The sequence below is a fragment of the Balaenoptera ricei genome, chromosome 4, assembly GCF_028023285.1.
Source record: "Balaenoptera ricei isolate mBalRic1 chromosome 4, mBalRic1.hap2, whole genome shotgun sequence".
NCBI classification, from domain to species: domain Eukaryota; kingdom Metazoa; phylum Chordata; class Mammalia; order Artiodactyla; family Balaenopteridae; genus Balaenoptera; species Balaenoptera ricei.
In genome coordinates this window covers 100,992,543-101,010,949 of record NC_082642.1, presented here as the reverse complement: position 1 = coordinate 101,010,949, position 18,407 = coordinate 100,992,543, and positions in this window count along the sequence as shown.

The following is an 18,407-nucleotide window of genomic DNA, read 5'->3' as shown; positions in this document are numbered from 1 at the left end:
TTCGCTTTGGAAGTTGTTAGAAATGGAGAATCTTGGGTACCACCCCAGACTTGCTGAGTCTAGAATCTGCATCTTAACAAGATGCCCAGGTTATTCATTAAAGTTTGAGAAGCACTAGTGTAAAGAAAAAGCCTGTAAAAGAGATGCAGTTACAGACACGACATGAAAAATTTATTATTTATTTTCCATTTGTTTTTACTGCTCCCCTGGAAATCAGGAGGCTGTATGTGTGTGGGGTGAGAGATGAGGGAGAAGTACGAGAAACGTTATGACAGAAGTAGAGATGGCTAAGAAAGCAAGGATCTGGGAGCCCAAAAGAGACCTAGAAGCTCTAGATTGGGTGAGGCATGTTTCAACTCTTTTACATTAAGGGGTGAGGGACAATAGGGGGAATAAGATGGAGGGATAGTAGAGGTTCTTTAACTTTTTCATAGTTGACAACATTCTATTATAGAATAGGTTGTGCTTTTTTTTTTTTTTGGCAAATCCCTAAATATAGATGAAAAATATATGTTTATTTTGTAAAAAAAAAAAAGTAGTTTTAAACACTTTAGGATTTCCCAGGAGGAAATGTTCTCTCAGATTAAAAATAGACTATTATTATTGTTGCCATAAATTGAGGCTTGAGTAAGCCTCTCTTGGGTAAGTGCCTTTATAATAGTTTGATCCCTGCCCTAGAGCACAAAGGAGCTCCTTTATCTTCATATCTGACTTTTCAAGATTCTCAGCATGTATAAGGTATATCTGCAGTCCATTCTCTGTGGGTTACATTTTCTAATCCTCAAAAGTTCAGTTCTCCCCAGCAGACAGGAGTTGTAGAACTTTGTATGTTAATGACAATGATCTCGCATTCAGTGGTAGCTTTTGTCCCCTCCACAGCCCCTTTGCAAGCTTGTCATTGATGTCCAGATATCCTACTGCACTGCCCTGATTGAAATAGTCACTCCCAGAGTAAAGAAAAATGACAGATTATTACAAAGTAGCTGGTTTGAAAAAGGACAAATACAAGCATCCAAACAAGGGTATTTGGTGTCACTAGAACTCTTGAGGGAATTTTTAAAAACTCAGATTTATTGGGCTGGCATTCCTATTCCTAGAAATGCTCATTTCCTCCTCTTTCTTATTGTATTTTCCCTTAAGAGAGGATTTCTCTCTCACACTGGTTTCAACTCTCTTATGGTTTAAAGATGCCATATTAAAGTACTGATTGTCATCAGTTCCTGGTCATATTAGGGTGCTTAGTAGAACCATAACTGGTAGTTCAGGCACAAGAATTGTGCTTATATCCATCTTGATCACACCCCTGAAATGAGACACCAGAGAATTTCAATTTAGTCATGCTGCCTATGCCTTAGGAAGAGAAAAGGAGAAGAAAATATAGGGTATGCTCCCCTCTCCACAAAGGTATCCCACTATGCTTCCCAAAATACAAGGGGATAATTAAGTTTATTATTTTGGCTGGGGCTTTGGCAAACAACAGGAAAACTTCTCAACTGAATTAAATGATAAGGAGTTGATTATCACACAGAAGATGTACAGAGGTAGGTGACTTCACACTAATTCATTAGGGATCATTTCTATCTTTCTGCTCTGCCAATCTCAGCTTATAGGTCTTGTCCTTAGGCTGGCTTGCCTCATGGTCACAAAATGCCTGCAGCAGCTCCAGGTGTTCATATTCTCACAACAACATCCAGAAGTGGAAAAAGAGACCTGCTTTTAAGATTAGGAAACCCATTCCAAGCAGTTGCACACCAAATTCTTTTACATTTCACTTGCCAGATTTATATCATATGCCCATGCTTGAGCCAATCACTAACAAAGGGAATGGAAACACTGCTATTGACAGATTTATCAGGACATTCTCCTTAGTCACAAGGGAAAAGCCTGGATAACTGAACAAAATACGAGGTTTTGCTAACAAGAAAGAAGGTAGGAAGTGGTAACTGGCTACCTTTGAGATTAAAATGAACCCCCATGTTAAAGAGAATAATCTAAAATGCTATAAGGAATATTATAACAGCATTAAAATGATTTTTAAAAGAATGACAATAATCATGCCACTCTAATTAATTTCATTTTGCAAATTTCATTCTTGTCTTTGTCCACATGCCCACATACTTTTACATAGTTGAAATCTTAATTTTGTAGTCATTGTTTATCATGTAAAATAATTGTGAATAATATTTGTACACATTTTACATTATTGTTATCTTAAATGACTAAATTCCCTTTTATTGCATTGGCATAACATTTTAATCCAGCCTCTATCATTTGAACCTTTTACTGTTATTAATATCACTGTGATAAACCTTTAAAGTGATATTTATATTAAGCAAACATGAAGCGTAAGGTTGTTACTAACACATAGGAAAAGTGATGGCAAGCAGCTGAAAAATCATCAGAGTTGGAGGCTAGAGTTTTGTCTTGACTATGGTACATGCTTGCTGTATACCCTTTGGTTGGTTTATCAACCTTTGGGTTTTGGTTCCCTTACTTGGAAAGATGAAGTTGAAATAAATAAATTCTAAGATCATTTCCAGTTTCCATTGTCCATAATTTTATGAATTCTAAGATTCTTTGGAAAGCATCAGTGCTTGGGCCTCAGGCTAGGATGCTGACTTAATAGAAGCATAGAGATTGAAAACTGGTGCTCACATTATACCCGGCCACATTAAACTTGGGTTTAGCCAGCACACTTTTATGTAAAACGAATGCAAATACTTTTTAGATGGAGTATGCACTATGTACTTTGGCCGCAGTTTTCTCCTCTGTTGTTTTACACTAGGATGCTTCCGACTTTCATAATACCCACCTGCCCCTGAAGGCTTTGAGTTTGCAACTCCTGGATGGAGGTAAGACCGTGGTGATTAAATAAATCACCCACCTGAACCCAGCACCTAGGTTTCCATGGAAGTCTTCCTTTGGAGGATTGTGAAAGGCAGCCTTACTCGTTCGCAAGATCTAGTGATGGTTTCCATGTTATGCACATAAACACCTTGTCAGGCACCAGAGACAGGTTGGAGAGGATGATTGATGGGAGTGGGCTTGTGAAATCACACCTGCTGTCACAGCAGATGGGGAAAAAAGCCGGAGTAACCTGTGGAATTGCTGATCTTTTTTGAAAATTCACTCCTAAAAACATTATTTTAGCTCTTTTACATACTTTAGAAAGAGCTAGTGTTACAAACCAGACTCTAAGGGAGCAACTACTATATGAGTTTTCAGGAGTATAATTTCAATAAAATAGCAAGAAGCCTTCACCAACCAGGTGAAGTGGTGTTTGAGCTCCGGGGTGGTGAAGCAACGCTTTCTTTGCCAAGCAAAGAAAATGTCATTCATGCTGCAATTTCTGGCTGGCTGCCCACTGGGCATATAAACCTGTCCTCAATAATGTTATCCTAATCCATGCATAACATTGCCTTTGGAGCACAGGATGCATCCTAGAGAGGAAAAAAGAGATGAAATAACTTTGCACAGAACAAACCAATGAACGGGCAATGGGAAACATGGGCCATTACACCAATAGGGAATCCATGTAGAACTGAGGAAGTGCTCTGAAGTCTCTGCTTTGACCTCATTCGTCGTTGGCTCTGGCCTACACAACTTAGCCTTATGTTGTCCTAATTTTACCTGATATGCATCTGAGAAATTTATTCAACAACTAGTTCCTGAGTTTTCGCTATATTCACTGCACTACTTATGGAAGGTACAAAGATGTGTGTTTGCACGTGTGTGGGTACAACATGCACATGTGCTAAGTTAAGAAGCAAAGGGAGACCTGAACAGGACTAGGCAGCAGGCTGCCAGAGAAAGGCCTCAAGGTAGGATGTGGTCGAATTCAAATGAACCCTTCAGACAGAGCTGTGTGTGAGAAAGAGAGAAAACACAGCATCTGAGTGGAAGGGGAAGACTTTCCAGAGAAGCTGGAAACTGATTTGGGTGCTACAGTGCATGGGAGTTAGGTTTGAGCTGGGATATGGTGAAGGAGAATGGTTTCACCTACCAGAGTCCAAAGTCTCAGGCAGTTCAATTTTTTATTCATTCATTTATTTGTTCAACAAATACTTATTGAGCATCGATTTATACCAGGTCTGTTTTAGGCCTGGGGATACAGTCAATAATCATGACAGACAGATCCCTGCTCTGGTAGAGGGAGACAGAGAATAAAACCAATTAACAAAAGAAAGTCTCAGGAAGTGGTAAACATTATACAGAGAGGTAGAATTGGGTGATGTGACGGTGATTGGGTGACTATGGTAGAGTAGGTGTTTTCTTTGCTTCCCTGAAAATGTGATGGCTAAGCTCAGATCTGAACGACAAAAAACAGCCAGCCATGCAGAGGTCAGGGGGAAGAGTATTCCTGGCAGAGGGAACAGCTGGCGCGGGGGCCCTGAGATGGGAACATGTTCGGCACATTTGAGAAGGCCAGTGTCACCGGCGTGTAGCAGATGACAGGAGGGGTAGAACAAGGTGAGGCTGGAGAAGGAGTATGCCAGATGGTATAGGAGTTTGGATTTTATTCTAAGTGGGATGGAAGCCATTGGAAGCCTTACACGTGGAGGAGAAATGATATATTTGATACGCACATCTCTCTGGCTGTTGTATAAGAATGGATCACAGCAGGAGCAAGAGAGGAAGCAGTGACCAGTGAAGAGGCCGTTGTGGCAATCCAGAGCACGTGGGTGTTTCCTTGGATTCAGTGGTGATACTGGAGATGGAGAAGTAGTGAATCCATTTGGGTTAGATTTTGGATACAGATTTGACAGGACTTACTGATAGATTGGATATGGGCATGAGGGAAATGGAGTTGCCAAGAGAGTGATAGAATTGGACTTGGTTATTAAGAATGTGCAAATTTCTCTGAAATGCTTATGGAAACTCTGTCGTCCAACACGAACAGCACTGAGGTCTCTGAACAAAAGTAAGCACACTGTGGAAATAAATGAAGACCAACTAAATGAGAGAACCAAAGACTATTCAGAGCGTGCCATGGCAAGGGAGTCAGCCACTGTCATTTGCGTTTTGGTAGAGACTCAAAGTTAGGCAGAGACCCAGAGGCAGGTAGCTTTATAGTGAAAAACGGGAAGGCTTCTGCTATGCCCTGATTGATGGCTGTTGGTATGGGGAAGCTCTAAGTGGGCTACCTGGAAGCAGGGCTTCCTGTGAGATTGGTTAGGGGTGCATATTTGGCTTTTTCTGGTTAGGACAAAATTAGGGAAGGAGGGACAAAAACCAGGGAAGAAGGGACAAAACTTAGGGAAGCTGTCAGTTATTAATCAAGTCCTGGTTGTTTTTGGCTGATTGTTACATAAGTTATTGTTTCGCTTCCTGGATTGTCACTTAGAGTTAGCAGTCTGGCTTCCTACAAGTCTGACTTATAGCAAACTGGTTTCTGGGGTTGTTTATTGTAAATAACTGGTTGGTTTCCTGGGCAGGTTGCTGCAGGTTGTAAGGCAAAGTTCTGTTTGTATATATGGTCTGGCCATTGTCTGATTGTATATTCAGTCTTTCAATGTCCTGATTAAACTTATTTTTCTCTTTGAAGCAGATCATAAATTTCTGTATATTTCTTTCTCCAAGCTCCCGTGTATCTATTTCTCTCCTCCTGTTCACTGTTCCCTGTTTCTTTCTCTGTTTCAACCTCAGTTTTCTACTAGAGATCAGGCTTTTCTTCAGTAGCTCATACAGCTCTCACCTCTCCTGGGTGACTATTTTATGACAGATATTAGTTGAGCTTCCGATCCTAAGACACAGGGTTGTCTAATGACATTTATGTCCACCTATTCCAATTGTCAAAAGAACATTCTGTAGGGTTCCAAGCATGGTTTACCAAGTGGGGTCGGTAGGTGAACTTTGTTACTGGTCTGAGATAAGATAAATACAGAAATAGAGAGTAAGTGTTCAGAAACATTTATAACAATTGGACAAAATAATTTTATCTCTGTTAGTATTTAAATTTTAGGCTTATATGCCTTTCTTTTTCATTGTTCCAATCTAATGTATGGGTTGGAAATTTTAAAAAAACCCTGAACTTACATAACATAGAGTTTGAGAAGTACTGTGCTGGATTTCTTACGGTAGCCAGCGCTAGAATACCTGGAATGAGAAGGGAAATAAAGAGGATAGCAGACAGTTAACGCTTACATGGGCCATCAGAGACAGTGGCGGACCTCACTGAAGAAGGGCTGCTTCTCCAGCCTGGAAGCCTCCCTCTCCCTTCCTCTCAGGGGTTCCTGAGTCAACTGGGCCTACACTGGACTTCTGTTTCTCAAGGTCTGCTGGCACAGAGCATCTCTGCTGCATATGAGAGCCTTTATGGCTTGGTGGGCACTGCGGGCTGGGGGAAGGGTTGAGGAGGAACACACTTTCCTTGTATCCTAATTGGAATTTTTCTCAAACACTCTCCCCTCCCCTTCTTGTGGTTTATGTGTATCTTGGAGTCCTTCGTACACTAAATTGAGTTATTTGTAGTAAGGTGTGTGGACCTAGAATCTGTCATACAGAGTGAAGTAAGTCAGAAAGAGAAAAACAAATACCGTATGCTAACGCATATATATGGCATTTTAAAAAGTGGTACTGATGAACCCAGTGGTAGGGCAGGAATAAAGACGCAGACGTAGAGAACAGACTTGAGGGTACGGCGGGGGAAGGGGAAGCTGGGATGAAGTGGGAGAGTAGCATTGACATATATACACTACCAAATGTAAAATAGATAGCTAGTGGGAAGCAGCCTCATAGCACAGGGAGATCAGCTCGGTGCTTTGCAATGACCTAGAGGGGTGGGATAGGGAGGGTGGGAGGGAGATGCAAGAGGGAGGCGAGATGGGGATATATGCATACGTATAGCTGATTCACTTTGTTGTACAGCAAAAACTAACACAACACTGTAAAGCACTTACACTCCAATAAAGATGTGAAAAAAAATAATATTAAAAAAAAGACAAAGGTATACAACATCAAAGTCTAGAAAGGGAAATCTTAAAATAAGCATCTTAAATTTCATTTGTTCAGTTTTTCTGGGTATAAATGAACACATACACACAGTTTGAGTGTGTGAACCAGTTTCAGCTTAGCTTTTTTGTTGAGTTCACTGAGTAGGTACAACTTAGATTGTCTTGTTGCCCTATTCTTTTGTCACCACACATTCTGGAGTCTCCTGGTCAGTTTTAATTTAAAATATTCTATCCTGTAAGTAAATTCATGTCTGTCAGATCGTGTGTTCTGATTCTTGATTCATAAAATATGGTCAAGGTGTCAACCAGCTTCTGTCCCTGTTCATCTGAGTGACCGAGATAGTAGGCCCTAAATGATATCCCAAAATGACACGGCCAATGTGACTTTGGTCCACCTCCAAGTCAGTGTGTTAGACTCAGTTTCCTCTTTTTGTTTCCATCCAACTGGTGGTTTTACACCTAGTTGTGTTTCAGAAGGCATGCCCTGCCAGGTCCCCTCTGAATCCTGAATCCATTATTCTTTCTGCCCTTGACATCTCTAAAGATGTGTGGGGAACGCCAGCGTTTCTGATCTTACACAATCATGTTGTCAGTTTTCCATGTGATGGACTTGGACTTACTACCTGCTTTTCTCTGTTCTTTTGAAGGCAGGCATTCTGTCTTGTCTCAGACAGTCACTTTCTACCTTGCCTCCTTCCATGGGAAAGAGAGACACAGGCTTGGAGCATATTGCAAAGATTTTTTTTTCTTCCGTTTGAAATCCCTCAAGTAAAACAAAGTCTCCTCTTGCTTTCAAGTCACTTATCACTAATGTTCAGAGCAAAATCTGCTTCATGTAGTCACCCGCAATGAAGAAGGAACAACTGTCCTAGGACTTGGGGAAGGCTTGTCTGCTCTCAGTTCTTAGGAAATTCCCCCTGGCAGGTATCTCCAATCCGCTCTAATCTACTCATCAGTGATTTTCTTTCAAAAGAAACCACTTGAGGCTGAACCAGAGGCTTGTCAAGTGCCTTAGTCCTTGTGGGGGACAGGGAGGAAGGGAAGAAGGGCGGGGGAAGAAGGGCGGGCGATGGAGGAGCTTATGAATCTGCTACTAAATAGGAAACTTTTCTGGTGGAAGACTCCCTGAATTCTAAGGGGAGAATGTTATTGCACACAATTGCTTTTGTCTGATTTGCAATAACTGGGAGATACTTTCAGAATTCTCTGTAAAATAGAGGCCAAAAGTGTGTAGCCCTAGTCTAGCTAAAGGATGTCAAGTGACATTGTGCTGGGTCACCAGACATATCCAAGGATGATGACAAACCCCAGCAAAAGTGTAAACGTTGAAATGAGGTGACATTAAATGCCTGTAATCACACAGTCAATAAAATGTGTAACATTATGAAAATACCTCAATTACTCACAAGTTAGCTAAGCAAAGTAACTAAGTTCCATAGCAATCTTTATTACTCATGTAATAGCAGAGACTGGCAAATAGAGACAATAAGACATGAAGTGATTTTTTTTTTCTTTTCCATTATGGTTTATTACAGGATATTGAATATAGTTCCCTGTGCTATACAGTAGTTCCTTGTTGTTTATCCACTGTATATATAGTAGTTTGCATCTGCTAGTCCCGAACTCCCAATCCATCCCTCCCATGCGGACCTCCTACCCCCCCAGACCCCGTGCCCCTTGGCAACCACAAGTCTATTCTCTATGTCTGTGAGTCCATTTCTGTTTCGTAGATAAGTTCATTTGTGTCATATTTTAGATTCCACATATAAGTAATATGGTATTTGTCTTTCTCTTTCTGATTTACTTCACTTAGTATGATAATCTTTAGGTCCATACATGTAGCTGCAAATGGCATTATTTCATTCTTTTTGATGGCTGAGTAATATTCCATTGTATATACATCCACATCTTCTTTAGCTGTTCCTCTGTTGATGGACATTTAGGTTGCTTCCATGTCTTGGCTATTGTAAATAGTGCGTCTATGAACATAGGGGTGCATGTATCTTTTTGAATTACAGTTTTGTCCAGATATATGTCCAGGAGTGGGATTGCTGATCATATGGCAACTCTATTTTTAGTTTTTTAAGGAACCTCCATACTGTTCTCCATTGTGGCTGCACCAATTTATATTCCCACCAACAGTGTAGAAGGGTTCCCTCTTGTCCACACCCTCTCCAGCATATATTATTTGTAGACTTTTAAATGATGGCTCTTCTGACAGGTGTGGGGTGGTACCTCATTGTGGTTTTGATTTGCATTTCTCTAATAATTAGTGATGTTGAGCATCTTTTCATGTGCCTATTGGCCATCTGTATGCCTTCTTTGGAGAAATGTCTATTTAGGTCATCTGTCCATTTTTTGATTGGATTGTTTGTTTTTTGTTACTTAGTTGTACGAGCTGTTTGTATATTTTGGAAATAAAGCCCTTGTCGGTTGCATCATTTGCAAATATTTTCTCCTAGTCTGTAGGTTTTCTTTTCATTTTGTTTATGGTTTCCTTTGCTGTGCAAAAGCTTATAAATTTGATTAGGTCCCATTTGTTTATTTTTGCTTTTGTTTCTATTTCCTTGGTAGACTGACTTATGAAAATATTGATACGATTTAAGACATCAATTGACTTTTAAAAGTTATCAGCCTTGTGGTTGAAAAATCTAGATAGTTTTACTTTCAGGTTTGAAGTTAATTCAAAGTGAGGAGGGATAACTAGTATATTGCAACGTCGGATAGTTCAATTAGGATTCAAAAGGGTTACATAGAAAGAATTTCTATTTATAACACTATAAAACAGTTTAAAATTATAAAACATGTTAGTCGCATGTAAAATACCAATTGATCTAAAAGCAGAGGATAGGGAGATCTGACTTGACAATACTTATGGGACTAAGACTTTAGGGACAATGATGGATTGGATTATAAGTTTGAAAAGGTTTAACAGTCCGATTAAAGTAAAGGAAACATCCACAAAACTGTGCAACCTTAGGCAGTATAGGCAAAAGTTCACAAAACCAGGGAGCGAGTATTCCCTTTGCATTCCAGACTGTCCCTGTAACCTTTGCAATGTTGCTGTAGAACGAGAGCACAGTCTGAGCGGGATGGCTGTGTTGGTATCCATGACGTAGGACTGATGCAGTGTCTCTCATGCTAACTAGGCTTCATAATCACATCTAGAGTTTTTATTGTTTAAATTGTAGTATAACTGATGAACTGCACATACTTAAAATATGCAATTTGATAAGTTTTAACATAAATTTGACACCCTTGACTATGATCAAGATAGTCAACATATTCATCATCCCCCAAAGTTTCCTTGTGCCCATGTGTAATCCTGCCCAACTATCCTTCCTGTATCCATCCCCCTTCCCTAGGCAACCATTGCTCTGTTTTCTGTCCATATAAATTAGTTTGCATTGTGAAGAATTTTTATTTAAATAGAATCATACAGTATGTACTCTTTTTTACCTTTCACTTGGCATAGTTATTTTATATCCACTCATGTTGTTGTTTGTATCCATAATTCATTTCTTTTTAATGCTGAGTAGCATTCCACTGTTTAGTTATTAGAAATAAGGCAGCTATGAACATACCTGTACAAGTCACAAGTCTTTGTATTGATGTGTGCTTCTTTTCTCTTGGATACATTCCTAGGAGTGTAATGGTTGGATCACGTGATAGGTGTAAAACAGTACCACACAAGTGGTTGAACCATCTTTACATTCCCAACAACAGCGTATGAAAGTTCCAGTTCCCCTACATCCTTATTGGCACTTATATGGCCAGCCTTTTTAATTTTAGTCATACTAATAGATATGAGGGGATATCTCATTTTGGTTTTAACTTGTGTTCTCCCTAATGAATAATGATGTTGAGCATATTTTTATGTGCTTATTTACCACCTCTATATTTTTGTGTTGGAGAAGTGTCTATTCAAATCCTTTCCCAATTTTATATTGGACATTTATTTTCTTATTACTGAGTTTTGAGAGTTCATTATACATTCTGGATAAAAGCTCTTTATCTGATGTAAACTTTGCAAATATATTCTTTCCAGTCTATGTCTGTCTCTTCATTCTTTTAATAGTGTCTTTTGAACGGCAAAAGTTTAATATTTTGATGAAGTCCAATTTATCAACACTTTCTTTTTAATGGATTGTGTTTTGGTGTCTTATATAAGAAATTTTGCCTAACCCAAGGTCATAGAGATTTTCTTTTTTTTTTTTTTTCTAGAGCTTTCATAGTATTAGGTTTTACATTTAGGTCTGCTGTATATATATTTATATATATATATATTTAAATAAATTTATTTATTTTATTGTATTTTTGGCTGTGTTGGGTCTTTGTTGCTGTGCGCAGGCTTTCTCTAGTTGCGGTGAGCGGGGGCTACTCTTCGTTGCAGTGTGTAGGCTTCTCATTGTGGTGGCTTCTCTTGTTGTGGAGCACGGGCTCTAGGTGCACAGACTTCAGTGGTTGTGGTTCACGGGTACTAGAGTGCAGGCTCAGTAGTTGTGATGCACAGGCTTAGTTGCTGCGCCGCATGTGGGATCTTCCCAGACCAGGGCTTGAACCCATGTCCTCTGCATTGGCAGGCGGATTCTTAACCACTGCACCACCAAGGAAGCCTGGATATAGTTTAAGTTAGTTTTTGTTTATGGTACAAAGCATGGATTGAAGTTCATATTTTTATACAAGGATGTCCATTTTTTCCCTACCTTTACTTGTTGAAAAGCCTATTCTTTCTCCATTGAATTGCCTTTGTGCCTTTGTCAAAAATGAGTGTCCATATATGTATAGGTATATTTCTGGACTTTCTCTTTCATTCCATTGATCTGTTTATCAGTTAAAACAATCTTGATTACTGTAGCTAAGTCTTGAAATCAGGTAATGTCAGACCTCTCTGACTTTGTTCTTCTTTCTCAAAGTTGTTTGGCCATTTTAGGTACTCTGCAGTTCCATACAAACTTTAAAATCAGCTTGTTACTTTTTACCCCAAAAGTATGTAGGGACTTTGATTGGAATTGCATTTATTCCATAGATCAATTTAGGGTCTTCCTTATAAATCAATGTTGAATCTTTCCACATATGAACAAAGATATATTTCTTGATTTATTTAGGTCTTTCTTAGTTATTCTCAGCAATATTTTATAGTTTTTAGTGTATAGGTCTTTCATTCTTTTCGTCAGATGTATCTCTAAGGAGAGATATGCTCCTATGCAATAATTCTATTGCTCTTAATTCTATTGTAAATGATATTATTTTATAATATCAATTTCCAATTATTTGTTGGTAGTGTATAGAAATATACAATTATTGGGGCTTCCCTGGTGGTGCAGTGGTTAAGAAGCGCCTGCCAATGCAGGGGACACAGGTTTGAGCCCTGGTCCGGGAAGATCCCACATGCCGTGGAGCAACTGGGCCCTTGCGCCACAACTACTGAGCCTGCGCTCTAGAGCCCACAAGCCACAACTACTGAGCCTGCATGCTGCAACTATGGAAGCCTGCGTGCCGAGAGCCCGTGCTCTGCAACAAGAGAAGCCACCGCAATGAGAAGCCTGCGCACCGCAATGAAGACCAGCCCCTGCTCGCCGCAACTAGAGAAAGCCCACGTGCAGCAATGAAGACCCAATGCAGCCAAAAAGAAAGAAAGAAAGAGAGAGAGAGAGAGAGAAAGAAGGAGAGAAAGAAAGAAAGAAATATATTCTCTAAAAAAAAAAAAGAAACATACAATTGTTTTTTACATATTGATCTTGTATCCTTCCAGCTTGCACTTATCTGTTCTAGTGATTTTTCTTCAGTATTTTTTTTTTGGTAGATTCTTTTGGATTTTACACATAGATAATCATGTTATTTGAAAATAATGACACTTTTATTTCTTTCCAATCTGGCTGACATTTATTTCTCTCCTCTTTGTCTCTCTCCTTCTGGCTCTCTGTCTTTCTATAAATATACATATATTTAAAAATTCTTCCTGTGTTTCATTTTTGATAGTTTCTGTTTTTATGTCAAGTTCACTAATATTTTCTTCTGTGATGTCTAACCTGCCATTAATCCCATTCAATAAAATTTTCATCTCCCATATTGTAGTTTTCATTACTAGAAATTCAATTTAGCTGTTTTTCCTTTGCATACCTCTACTTAATTTTTTGAACGTAAAGAATGCAGTTGTAATAATGGTTTTAATGCCCTAATCTGCCAAATTTAACATCTGTATTAGTTCTGGGTCACTTTTGATTGATTTTTCCCCCCTGTCATTATGAAGAGTTAATAACTATTGGAAATAACCCCTGAATGAAATTTAAAAATCTCCTGGTTTAACAACTGATTAGCGGGCCTAAAATTAAAGAGTCTAAATTATAACATACTATCAGAAGATCCATGAAAAATGTCTCTAAAGAGAGTCATATATATTATGAATTGATTGTTAAGAACCTGAAAGTGGAAAGTATGATATTGATGAGAGGAAGGGAAAAAAATCTCTGTGAATGAAAAATAGTAAGAGCAGCAACTACAAAGAAATACAATTAGAAATTCAGAGAAAACTAAGTGCATATGAGAAAATCATGTGATAAATATGAAGTAAATGACACTGTATGATTAGAACAATTGATGGAAATGAAAAAGCAGCATTTTCTGAAATAATGAAGCAAAATATCAGATAGTTCAGGAAAATGAAGTGGATCAGCTGATGTTTTGTATTCATGTGTAGTTTCTTTGGGCTTGTCCTAATTACTAGATTTAATCATGTTCCTGTGATGTATTTAGTTTTCCTCTCGTGAAACTAATTTTTCTTTTTTATAGGCTATTTTTTCTTTCAGAGAAGCCTGTCCCTATTAGTTTCCTCCAAAGTTTCAAACTTGGTTCTTTTTTTAAATTAAAAGATAGTTTTGTTCTTGCTGTTTACCCTTGGTGGTATCTTTAGGTGCTTAAGAGACAATTGATGAAGTATTTGTTCTAGAAACTTAAACTTATGTCCATTGAAAAATATTTTTTAAAAACTCTCACACAATCACTTAACCCTCTTAATGATTTTTCTTCCTTTTTCTAATACCTCAAAAATTGTTATGGATTTTCTGAAGTTCAGTGATGCCTAAAGTTTCCTTTTACAAATGGTCTTTGACTTAGGACGGTTTGACTTGAGATTTTTCGACTTTATGATGGTGTGACAGCTCTTCAGTAAGAACCACACTTGGAATTTTGCATTTTGACATTTTCCCAGGCTAGTGATGTGTGGTAAGATACTCTCTCGTGATGCTGGGGCAGTGGCAGCGAGCCATCATTCCCAGTCAGCCACGTGACCACGAGAGTAAACAACCAATACACTTGCAACCACTTGTACCCATACAACCATTCTGTTTTTTATTTTCAGTACAGTATTCAATAAATTACATGAGATATTCAACACTTTATTATAAAATAGGCTTTGTGTTAGATGATTTTGCCCAACTGTAGGCTAATGTAAGTGTTCTGAATGTGTTTAATGTAGGCTAGGTTCAGCTGTGATGTTTGGTAGGTTAGGTGTGTTTAAAGGCATTTTCGACTTGGGATACTTTCAACTTATGATGGGTTTATTGGGATGTAACCCCATCACAAGTCGAGAAAGATCTGTAGTTGCTTTCTCTTGCTATTTCTTTATGTTCTTAAAGGAAAAGCTGTCTGTTGGGGTGTTACACAATTTGAACACTCACACAGGGGTTCCTTTGCCTTCTGGTCCAGCTGTCGAATAATCATCATGAACTGTACCAAAGTAAGTCTTATTTCCTATCAAGAGGGTTAGAACAGACTTAGTATTCATAATTAGTCATATCCAAGAAGCAGTGTGCTCTAATTAAAGATGTTGGCACAGTCATATTGACTTTTCAAAAACGTTTGTAACATAAGGTGACCTGGATACTAGAAGCTAACAGGAAGATTTTAATTGCTTGAGGAACTTCATCTCATTCTTACAGTGACTCCAGTCCTGGCTATTATCCGGTTCACACCTCCTTTGTCTACCCACTCCATCAGTTGAATGAAGCACGATTATATAATCATACAATAGAATAGCATTGACATAGCAAGTGTCCATTAAATGTTTGAATGGAGAAATAAGTCGTCTATTTTATTCATCAGCTACCTGGAAACTAAAGTTAAATAATTCTTCCTTCATTTAAAGTTCCACAGACAGGTGTTTATAAGCTTTGGTAGGAAAGTAATAGTGCTCTAAATTAATATTAGCTGCCATTTATTGTGCTCTTTGATATTTGCCAGACTCCTTCCTAAATCCTTTATATGCATTATTGGATTTATACCTTACAATAGCTTATGAGTTAGGCGCTGTTCTCCTCATTTTACAGAGGAAGAAACTGAAGCATTAGAGAGACTGGGTAACCAGCTCATGATCACTCTCTCAAGGAACTGCAGGCTGCGATTCAAACCCCAGGGTGCTTGGATTCAAGCCCTGCGCCCTTAACCACTGGTCTAGATTGCCATGGGAAAGTAACCATTATAAAAAGTCAACTGAGCGATTTTAGAGCACTTCAAATCCTGAGGGGAACTGAGATGAAAGAAGATGATCTAACAAAGGCAAATTTTACTTTTCTGTAAGTTTTACCTGAGACCCTGAGCTTATGTCTGTCCCCCAAACTATCATAGGGATTATAGCAAATTCTTTCTCAGATTATTAGCCCTAAAAGTTTTTGGAAAATGCAGTGCCCCAGAAATGGCAACCAAGGAAGTAGCTGTTGGTAGAAGCAAATTTGACCTCCCTCACCCTCTCTGTAACATTTTTCACATCTGAGAGGGCTATAGTCCAAGGCATTCAAACTATTTTCTGCATGAGCTTCTGCTGATGGTTAAGTATTTAATATTACAATTTGTTGAGTACCTACTATACCAAATGACAGTCATTACTTTAAAAATTATGGTAAAATATGCATAACATAAAAGTTGCCATTTTAATCATTTTTAAATGTATGATTCAATGACATTAATTACATTCACAGTGTTATTCAACCATCTCTACTATGTATTTCCAAAACCCTTTCATCTTCTCAGAAACTCTGTATCCATTAAGCAACAACTCCTCATTCCTCCCTTCCCCTAGTCCCTGGTAACCTCTAATGTACTTTCTGTCTCTATGGATTTACCTATTCTAGATATTTCATGCAAGTGGCATCATACAATATTTGTCCTTTTGTGTCTGGCTCACTTCACTTAAAATCATATTTTCAAGGTTCATCCATACAGTAGCATGTTTCAGAACTTCATTCCTTTCTGTGGCTGAATAGTATTCCATTGTATGTATACTGTATACCACAATTTGTTTATCCATTCATCTGTTGATGGACACTTAGGTTGTTTCTACCTTTGGTTATTGTGAATATTATTGTTATGAACACTGGCATATGAGTATTTGTTTCAGTTCCCATTTCAATTATTTTGCGTATATACCTAGGAGTAGAATTGCTGGGTCATATGGTAATTCTATGTTTAACTTTTTGAGGAACAAACTCTTTTCCACAGCAGCTATGCAATTTACATTCCCACGAGCAATGTAGGAAGGTTCCAATTTCTTCACATTTTTACCAACCCTTGTTATTTCATTTTTTAAAAATAATAGTCATCTTAGTAGGTGTGAAATGGTATCTAATTTTGGTTTTGATTTGCGTTTCCCCAAAGACTAATGATGTTGAGCATTTTTAAATGTACTTATTGGCCATTGTATATCTTTGGAGACATACTCATTCAAGTGCTTTGCCCATTTTTAATTGAGTTGTTGTGTTTTGTTTTTGAGTTGTAGGAGTTACATTCATTATCTTTAATCTTTATCACAACCCTGCAAATTAGGCATTATTACCCTAACTTCACAGAGGAGAAAACCAAGGCTGAGAGAGGCTGGGTTACTTGCTTGTGGTCCTACAATACAGGGCCAGAATTTGAACCCATGTGTGGTAGGCAGTCTCTAAGGTGGATCTCCATGATGCCCCTTCCTGATATTCATGCCCTTGTATAACCCTCCTCACCTTGAGTGTGGGCTGATGTTAATGACTCATTTTTGTTTTTTGTTTTTGTTTTTTTTTTTTAGGTGGTCAGGTAAGTCCTCTCCGAGGAGGTGATTTTTTTTTTTTTAATTTCAAACATTTTTATTTAGTGAGACAAACTCCAGAAGAATATGTCAATAAGTTCTATTTTACCTTCATGAAGAAGAATGTTGGCCTATGTTATAAAGGCATGTAAAAAACAAAAACTTAATTAATGACTCATTTCTAATGAATAGAATACAGCAAAAGAGATGAGATGCCACTTCTGAGATTATATTCCAAAAAAACTATGACTTCAATCTTGCTTGCTCTCTTTCATTTGCTTGCTTGTTTGCTCTGAAGTAAGCTAGTTGCCATGTTGGGAGCTATGTGGTGGAGAGACACAAATGGCAAGGAAGTGAAGGAGGCCTCTGTTCAACAGCCAGTGAGGAGGTGAGACCTCCAGTCTAGAAGACTGAGGGGAACTGAATTCTGCCAACAACTATGTAAGGAGCTTAGAAGTGGGTCTTCCCTCAGTCAAGCCTTCAGATGAGACTGCAGTCCTAGCCAGCACCTTGAATGTAGCCTTGTGAGAGACCTTGAGATACAGGCATCTGGCTAAGCTGTGCCCAGATTCTTGACCCAAAATACATGTGAGATAATAAATCCTATTTTAATCTGTTAAATTTTGAGGTAATTTGTTTTGCATCAATAGACAACGAACACCCCATGTTTACTGCTTTTTGGTAAGAACCTCAAATTGGTTTACATGCCAGGAGAAGACATTTTAAAAGAAGATAAGTGAATACTTTCTCTGGACCTGTTTGGGTGTAGCAGCCTGGGCCAGCTTATAGGAAGAGCTAAATTGGGGAGTGGGGATAGTCAACTTCTCTGTGGTTGTGAATAGTACCCTGAAAATATTTTTGTGTATTGACCTTTGGATGGTTCAGGTATGGCCTACACTCTCCTCTCCTCTAGGGGCACAGAAGAGCTATCTACTGAGGTATCTTTACCTATTTCCCTAGCCTCTGTGAGTGGAAAGGTACCAGGAAGAAAGATAAATAGGTTATGATTTCTTCCTACTTTAGACCTTGCTGGATTGAAACCACAATGTTTATTTATCAGAGTTGTTCAGACTTTGGGAAGACTGACTCATACAAGAAAACTAATCCATCATCATATACTGATGGTGCCTGGTATTTTGAAGCTGTAGTTCTTGAATGAACTGTAGGGGGTTCAAAAAAGCCTTTGAAATTATAAGTGTGATGGTGTATATTTGTGCCAATGTACATTTTTCTTCAGAGAGGGTCCATAACTTTCATAGACTCTCAAAGGGGTATGGGATCCTGAAACAGTTAAGAACCACTGCTTAAGTTTCTTATTAGCATGACTACCCCTGGTTGCAACTCTATCTTTATTTTGAATCCCAGACTGGGGATGGGCCTTTATACTGTCTAGAGTC